The sequence below is a fragment of the Eulemur rufifrons genome, chromosome 30 (assembly GCF_041146395.1).
Source record: "Eulemur rufifrons isolate Redbay chromosome 30, OSU_ERuf_1, whole genome shotgun sequence".
NCBI classification, from domain to species: domain Eukaryota; kingdom Metazoa; phylum Chordata; class Mammalia; order Primates; family Lemuridae; genus Eulemur; species Eulemur rufifrons.
The window spans coordinates 12,369,391-12,378,052 of record NC_091012.1 but is presented as its reverse complement, the minus strand read 5'-3'; the positions used below and the strand labels follow the sequence as shown (position 1 = coordinate 12,378,052).

The following is an 8,662-nucleotide window of genomic DNA, read 5'->3' as shown; positions in this document are numbered from 1 at the left end:
GTTTTGTAGTCTCACTTAAATAGGAGATTATTCCACTTTGGTGACCTGCAGGCATAGGTAGGATCAAAATTTTTTAGAAGCTGTTCTATGACCTGCTCCAGAAGATAATTTTGGTGAATCCCCAAATTAACCATGCTGTGGGAAGAAAAACATGGGAGTTTAGCTTTGGATATTGAGGCCAAAATTAAAAACCTCACTTTCTGTTATGACAGTGTTCCTGTAGATTAGAAAATTAAACTTTTTATGCAGCCCTCTTAAATCTGCCATGATGAATATCCCAGATACATCACAGATAAATAAAGGAGTTCATTTATTGAATGGAGTTAAAATTAGCCTTTGATTATCTAAAGAATGCTTGCCAAAAACCACTGTTTATTTTACTATATTTGATATATTGAGCTGGTGTCTGACAGTAATTGGCCACAGCATCACTTGCTACTTGAGACTGATCCTGAAATGTGCTCGTCATATCAGCATAGAGGAGGGTGATAGTGTTCCTATTTGATAAGTACAAGGAGGAGGTCATGTAGATGATTCATCTATTGGTTGCATCAGATTATTCAGGTACAAGTTAAAAAAAAAAGAAGTTGCCTAGCCTAGTTTTAGTCCACATGTATGGAAAGATTCAACCATGGTGCATTTCTCAGTAGAATTTTTATATTGTTTCCACCATATTTCTTCATATTTATTACTACACACTTTTTTCAAGACTGCTAAAAGTGATTAAAATTAATGTGTACCTATTTTTTAGACAGAATCTCACTCTATCTTCCAGGCTGGAGTGCAGTGTTGTAATCATAGCTCACTGCAGCCTTGAACTTATGGGCTCAGATGATTCTCTTGTATCAGCCTCCAAAAGTGCTGGATTACAGGCATGAGCCTGTATGCCTGTAATCACAATGTGTAGCTGTTTTTAAAAGCATCTTTTTCATTCTTCTAAATTATCACGTCTTTTTCCTCTACAGATTGAACTTTGGAATCAAATCCAGCTGGCCATCCAAGGGCAGGAGCAATTTTTCTGAGCAAATCTAAAATGGATGGTAAGACAATATTTTTTTCCTCCAAGAAAAGACTAAAAACTGTTTCTGTTTTATGGAATGCCTTATAGAAAGTATTTAGAAGAACTCATAATTACTTTAAAATTTTCAACTTTTCATTTGTTCACCTGTCATTTTGACATTTGATACACTTGCCTCTAGTTGTCACTGTTTCAGTGAGAACATCTAGACTTTCTGTTTATACAATTTGCCTCCTCTTTATGAACCCAATAGGCCCCATGAATTAGAAGTGGTCATAGATTTATCCCCATCTCTCCATATTTCTTTACCCTTCTTGCCCTGCTCCAAAGAACACACTTTAAAGATGAATGATCGGATTTAGCCTGCAGTTAGGTTTTTATCTGAGCAAATGAAAAAAAACTCAGTTGTTTACATGTGGGGATTGAAACTGTGATTTTGGCCCCTTTTAACACGGTGATCTAACCAGATGATCCTGTCACATCCACATCTGTCCTGCTCAGAAATTTTAGCTATTCGAAACCTTTTCATCCTAATGTAATATAAACATGTGCTGAGGTATTTCCCAGAGGTTGGCCTCAGCAAGTGAAACTACTGCCAATTTTCCAATCCTGCTTGTTTTAGGATGAGAATCAGAACCCTAGGATTGTTATGCACTCCTGCTTATTTACCTTAATGTTATGTTAAATCTTAGTTTATTTGCTAAAAGGCCATCTACAACCAGGTTTTTCAGTTGATCTCAACAGCAAGAATACAAGAAGTGAGGGTTGTATTACATAAGAATATTAGAAGTCGGCCTCTCCCAGGGGTCATAGGAGCTGCAGCGGCTCTAACACAGACCAAACTGGCTCCAGCCTCCTCCACTTTGTCCCCAGGCCCAGAGACCCTGGTCCCGGCTCCCACAGCGCCGCCCACTGGTGCCGCCCCACCGCAGAGAACAAGACCAGCCCCGCAGGGCCAGCAGGGGGACCCGGGGCTGGAGCCACGGCTGGGGACACCAGGTCCTTGGCTGCGCGGGCGGGACCAGCCCAGCGGGGCGGCTCAGGTGTGGGCGGGCGGCGCGAGGTTTACCTACTGCGGAGCGCCGCGGCGGAGACGCGAAGCCTGCAGTGTCCAGCCCGCCTCTGCTGGACTTCTTAATGCAGCGGGAGGATTACTCACCCAGGGTCCCTGATGCAGTGACTGGTTACTACCTGAACCCTGCTGGCTTTGAGGCCTCAGACCCACACATAATTGGGCTCATCTCCCTAGCTGCCCAGAAATTCATCGCAGATATTGCCAACGATGCCCTACAGCACTACAAAATGAAGGGCACAGTCTCCGGCAGCTCCCGGAGCAAGAGCAAGGACCGCAAGTCCACTCAAACCGCAGAGGACCTGGCCCTGCCCTCAGCAAGTATGGCGTCAATGCGAAGAAGCCCCACTACTTCACCTGAGCCACCTGACCTAATTGTGCTTGTCTATCCCATGTCCCCACACCAGCCTGTTTTCATAATAAACTGGATTGTGACAAAAAAAAAAAAAAAAGGAATGCAGCACAATAAAAAATAGGGGTTTCTTTTTTTTCCCTATCCTTCAGAAATGAAGAAATTGGGTGTCTGCCTATACTGCATTTCCATAGTTTGTGTGTACTTTGCCTGTCTTGAACCAATCATTTCTGGTTAGGATCGCTGTATTTCTCCATTTCTTGCAGAGCCATGAACTTCTCTCATGTAGAGTGTGTGGAAGCAGAAGGAAACTATCCCATCCCCCTGTCTCTTCAGTGGTGAGAAATGTGTGCCTAAAATGCCATCCAGCCTCAGAGGAGGAGGCAGTGTGGGAAACAAAGTGCAGCCAAAGTCCCTCTTGGAGCATTTACTCTTCTGACCTTTGGTACAACAAAATTATTTTGTGTTCTGTAGGTACCATGTTCAATGCAGTTAGCACACTCATTTTAAAATTTCAATGTCAGCCAGGTTACTTTCGAGTTATGTAAAGGCCAATTTATTTTTCAGTGACATATTAGTACATCACCAATGAGGATGCTTCCAGGGATTCAGATGCATCTAGGGATTGGTGCCTGACCAGAGACTGGTTTTTAAGAGCTGTCCGCTGGTAGATACTGGTAATTAAAGTAAGCTGTGTGTCAATGTAGAATTAGAAGATACTACTGGGTAGTGGTTCCAATATGCAACAGGTTTACTTTTTTATTAGCTAAATTTCTCATCTGGCCTAATTTGTTTTGCTCTTTTCTACATGGGGATTCTTTCATTTGTATGTAATAGACTTTCATTTATTTCTTATTTATTTTAAAACAGGATCTTCCACTGTGTGACCCAGGCTAGAGTGTAGTGGTGTCATCATAGCTCATTGCAACTTCAAATTCCTGGGCTTGAGCAATCCTCCTGCATCAGCCTCCCAAGTAGCTGGGACTACAGGCATGCCTGACTAATTTTTCTGATTTTTTGTAGGGATGGGGACTCCCTGTTGTTCAGGCTGGTCCCAAACTCCTGGCCTCAAGTGATTCTGCTGCCTCGGCCTCCTTAGCAAAGTGCTGGGAGTACAGGTGTGAGCCACTGCACCTGGCCTGTGTATAATAGAATATCTGTTAAATCAAAAAGTAAAACTAACATTTTAGATTTTACTTTATGACATTCATCTTGAGAGGTGATTTAAATTATAAATTTTGCAGAAAATTATTTTTAAAAGAATGGAATTTTATCTGATTTTGTATATTGGTAATTCATCAGATATTTAGCAACTACTTTTATTCTATGCATTTGTATCAGAATTGATCAGTTTTTTTATTATTTTGAGGGCAAGGAAAGAGGAAGAGCAACCATTTAAACCACGTAGGTAAACTGTTGAAAAATTAAGACATTAATAGTTTGAATTAAAAGTATGTCTGTCATGATTCCTTAAAAATATAAAGGGGAACACATACTGTTAGCATGGAACTCTTTTTTGTAGATTTTCTAAATCTCTTCTATTTTCCTGAGTATCAAACTTATGTGGAAAAGCCTTTGACTGAGTGGTGCCAATTTTTTAAGGGTTTCTAACATTTCAGCTAAATTTCAATAACTTGGTTGTGGTATAAAGACCTGCCTTAAACATTTTTGCCTTAATTGTTTAAACTTATTTTTTAATCAAAGTAATAGTGATAATAGCTAAGTTCATTTTTAGCACTCTCTGCTGATTTTCTGTCATAGCAGGTAAAAGCTGAGCTTCCTCACTCCACCATGACCTTATTTCCCTCCCTCCATTTCCTTGACATGTATCACATTTTGTATTAAATCAGTAATTAATATTTGCATTATTATGACTATGCAAATATTGTTTGTTGCAGAGTCATACAGTTTTCTTGCTATTCTTCTTCTGCACACCCTTCATTCTTTCTCATAAATATTTCTGAAATCTGAGCACCTCACTTCTCCCAGACAATCCCCTTTTCTTAGCCTACATTAGCTCACACAACCAAATAAGTGGTCACCGGCTGGTCTCCCTGCTTTCACATCCTTCTATTTCTTGTGGAATTAATTTCCTGACTATATTTATTTGCCTGTTTTCTAACAGCTATTAATCCCCCAAATTTTGTGACATTTGTCACATGCCCATCTAAATATTTTCCATCTACTAAAATATATCTGTTTCATTTTTCTCTTGGAGACAACTCCTCTCAGCCTTTTGTCATTCTCCTCCAGTATGGACTGCTTTGTTTTGCTAGTCCTGCTTTGTTAGCCTGTTTTTCTGGGACATCTCTTTGAAGTCCTCTGGGATCTCACATAATGGCTCCCTTGTGTCGGATCCCCTATGCCATAGGTTCTGTGTTCCCCGTGTCTTGTTATACTCCTTGAGGGTCTTTTGTTGTTTTGTTTTTGAGATAGGGTCTTTCTCTGTTGTCCAGGCTAGAGCGCAGTGTCATCATCCTAACTCACTGCACTCTCAACCCCCTGGGCTCAAGCAATCTTCCTGTCTCAGCCTCCCAGGTAGCTGGGACTACAGGCATATGACACCACACCTGGCTAATTTTTTTTTTTTTCTGTTTGCAGAGATGGAGTCTTTCTGTGTTGGTCAAGCTGGTCTCAAGCTTCTTTCCTCAAGCAATTCTCCTACCTTGGCTTCTCAAAGTACAGGAATTAGAGGTTTGAGCCACCTCACCTAGTCATAATCCCTAGTTTTACTGGAGCACATTCCCCCAGGAAAGGGCACATGGGCAGACATTCTTGGAGATCTAGCCTGTCTGAAAATCCCTCCCATTTGATAGAACATAAAATTCTAGCTTGAAATTAAATTTCATCATCTGAAGACATTTCTCTATTGTGTTCTCAATTTAGTGTGGTCCTTGCATCTGTTGCCATTGTGTGATACATTATATGTAACCAATTTGTCATCTTTACCCCTTTCCTTCTCTGAAAGAATTTTAGTGCATTCTCTATATCTGGGATTAATGCAATTTTGTAATATGGTTTGGGGGATTTTTTTCATTTTATTGGGTCCACTAAGTTTGCAGACCATCTCTTCTAGAGAGTTTTGTTTCCTTACTATTTTTTCTGTTCCTTCTTTTTTCTTATATCCTTATTCAAATGTTGGGCCTCTTTGACCAGTATTTCTGCATTGATCTTTAATTATCCCTCCACTGCTTTGCAGTTTGTCTTTTTGTTCTACTTCCTGGGGATTCTTTGACTGTATACTCTAACACTTCTATTAAAAGTTTTGTCTTTTTGAGAGTATTTTAAGAAATTTTTTGAAGTTTTTATTTTCTACTGAATTTTTACCACTTCTATAAATTCCTTTTTCCTGTTGTTATGATCTCTCTTGTTGGAGCCTTCTCTCAAATGTGTGGTGGTGGTCCCTGTATTTTTCTAATTGGAAACGCCATGCAGGAGCAGGACTTTTGTTAACTGATGGCTTTCACTGTGAGGATTTGAAGGACAAGCTGGGTTTCTTTTTTGTTCAGCTTATGATGGGGGTACGAAAGTTCAGGTTATATATATTGCCCATGTCCTGCCCATCCCCCCGAGTCAGAACATTCAAGCGTGTCCATTCCTCAGTCAGTGTGCAATGCACTCATAGGTAGGTATTAGCTGAGAGTCTTTTCTCTGGGACAGTTCAGGCTCTTCAGAGAAAAAGCTCTTCATTTTCTACCCGGGAAGTGCAAACTTGGCTAATTGTACATTTTTCAGTGAATGGACTTTTCCCATTTTCCAAATTTCAGCCCTAGTATGTCTGAGACTGGTACCTCTGAGCCCAGAAACACTCAGGTTTATAGCTCCAGGAATACACATCTAAATTCCTTATAAGATGGGGGCACAGGTGGAGGAGGGGCTCTAACCACAGATTTTGAACTGACTTTGTTGGCTTTTGTTTTGTTTTACCTACCTCCCACAGTGCCATGTGCCTTCTGAATTCTGAGACTGCCTTGAGTTCAATGAGGCTGTTCCAGTCATTCTCTATGTGCACCATAGTTGTGCTTCCATACCAGTTACCACTCCTTTGTCATCTTTTTATCTTTCAATATGAAAAATCATCTGCTATCAATCCTTATTCCTGGTCTTGTATACAACCTTTATTTGATGCCTTTAATTCTAATGAATTTCAGGAGGGAGAGGAAATAAATTCATGGTCTACCCATTAAACCCAAATTTAGAAGCTATACCTAAAGTATAAATCTATACTATCAGCAGGGTGTTAAAGTCTCCAGCTACTATAGTATTGTTATCTATCATTTGGTTCAGATCAAGTAGGGTTTGTTTTATGAATCTGGGTGCACCTAAATTGGGTGCATATATATTAAGTATAGTTATGTCTTCTTGCTGAATTGTACCCTTCACCAGTATATAGTAACTATCTTTGTTTTTCATTACTTTTCTTAATTTAAAAACTAAGTTATTGGAGATTAAAACCACCACACCAGCTTTCTTTTGGCTTCCATTTGCTTGAAATATCGATTTCCACCCTTTTATTTTCAGTCTAAATGCATCTTTGCATGTACATATACACTATATAATGCTGAAGGATATAGTTTCATAAGAAGACATAACTATACTTAATATGTATGCACCCAACTTAGGTGCGCACAGATTCATAAAGCAAACCCTACTTGATCTAAACCAAATGATAAACAGCAACACCATAATAGCCGGAGACTTCAAAATCCAGCTGACAGCACAGGACAGATCATCCAAACAGAAAATAAACAAATAAATAATGGACTTAAATACAATACTAGAACGAATGGGTCTGACTGACATCTACAGGACATTCTACCCAAAATCCACTGAATATACATTCTTCTCATCAGCTCATGGGACATTCTCTAAGATTGACCATATCCTAGGACATAAAGCATGTCTTAAAAAATTCAAAAAAATAGAAATTATACCATGCATCTTCTCAGATCACAGAAGAATAAAGGTAGACATTAACCCTAACAGAAATTCTCATTTCTACTCAAAGTCATGGAAGTTAAACAACCTTCTCCTGAACGATTATTTTATAAATGAAGAAATCAAAATGGAAATCAAAAGATTCTTTGAATTAAATGACAAAGGAGACACAACTTATCAAAATCTGTGGGACGCAGCTAAAGCAGTCCTGAGGGGAAAATTCATTTCCATAAATGCCTATATCAAAAAGACAGAAAACTTATAAATAGACAACCTGGGTATTTCAGCCGGACTGGCGTGAGCAGTTGGAGACACAATGCAGGACCCCAGTGCAGACACTGAGTGGAATGACATCTTACGCAAAAAGGGCATCTTGCCTTCAAAGCAAAGTCTGGAGGATTTGGAAAAGGAGGCAGAAGAGGAGGAGCAGAGAGTCCTCCAGCAGTCAGTGGTGAAAACATATGAAGATATGACTTTGGTAGAGCTGGAGGATCATGAAGATGAATTTAATGAGGAGGATGAACGTGCTATTGAAATGTACAGGCAGCAAAGACTGGCTTAGTGGAAAGCAACCTAGTTGAAGAATAAATTTGGAGATCTCAGGAAAGGATTATGTTCAAGAAGTTACCAAAGACATTGAAGGCTTGTGGGTAGTCTTGCACCTTTACAAACAAGGGATTCCCCTCTGTTCCCTGATAAATCAACACCTCAGTGGACTTGCCAGGAAGTTTCCTGATGTCAAATTTATCAAAGCCATTTCAACAACCTGCATACCCAATTATCCTGATAGGAATCTGCCCACGATATTTGTTTACCTTGAAGGTGATTTCAAGGCTCAGTTTATTGGTCCTCTGGTGTTTGGCGGCATGAACCTGACAAGAGATGAGCTGGAGTGGAAACTGTCTGAGTCTGGAGCAGTCAAGACAGATCTGGAGGAGAACCCTAAGAAACCGATTGAAGACACATTGCTGTCCTCAGTGCGGTGCTCTGTCCCTCTGAGGAGGGATAGTGATTCGGAGGATGACTAAGGCTGCAGCTGCCACAGCTTGCCTAACTTTCTTGATGTGACAAATTGTCCGGATTTTTGTAAACAAGAAAAAGAAAGAATGAATCCTTTGGGTTTTTAGCCTTTTATAATTATGTTTCAAATCCCATACATTTTAGAAATGATTATTGCTGGGAATTCTACTAAGTTTCTTGGAACTCTTTTTAAATTATAACATTTCTTTTGTTTTTTTTTTTTTGAAACAGAGTCTCACTCTGTTGCCCGGGCTAGAGTGAG

The 8,662-nt window shown here is 39.8% G+C and overlaps 1 pseudogene; it reads left to right on the top strand.

Annotated features, from left to right (window-relative positions):
• The first annotated feature begins 7,685 nt into the window (after positions 1 to 7,685).
• On the top strand, positions 7,686 to 8,408 carry LOC138378699 (phosducin-like protein 3 pseudogene; annotated as a pseudogene).
• Positions 8,409 to 8,662: the final 254 nt, after the last annotated feature.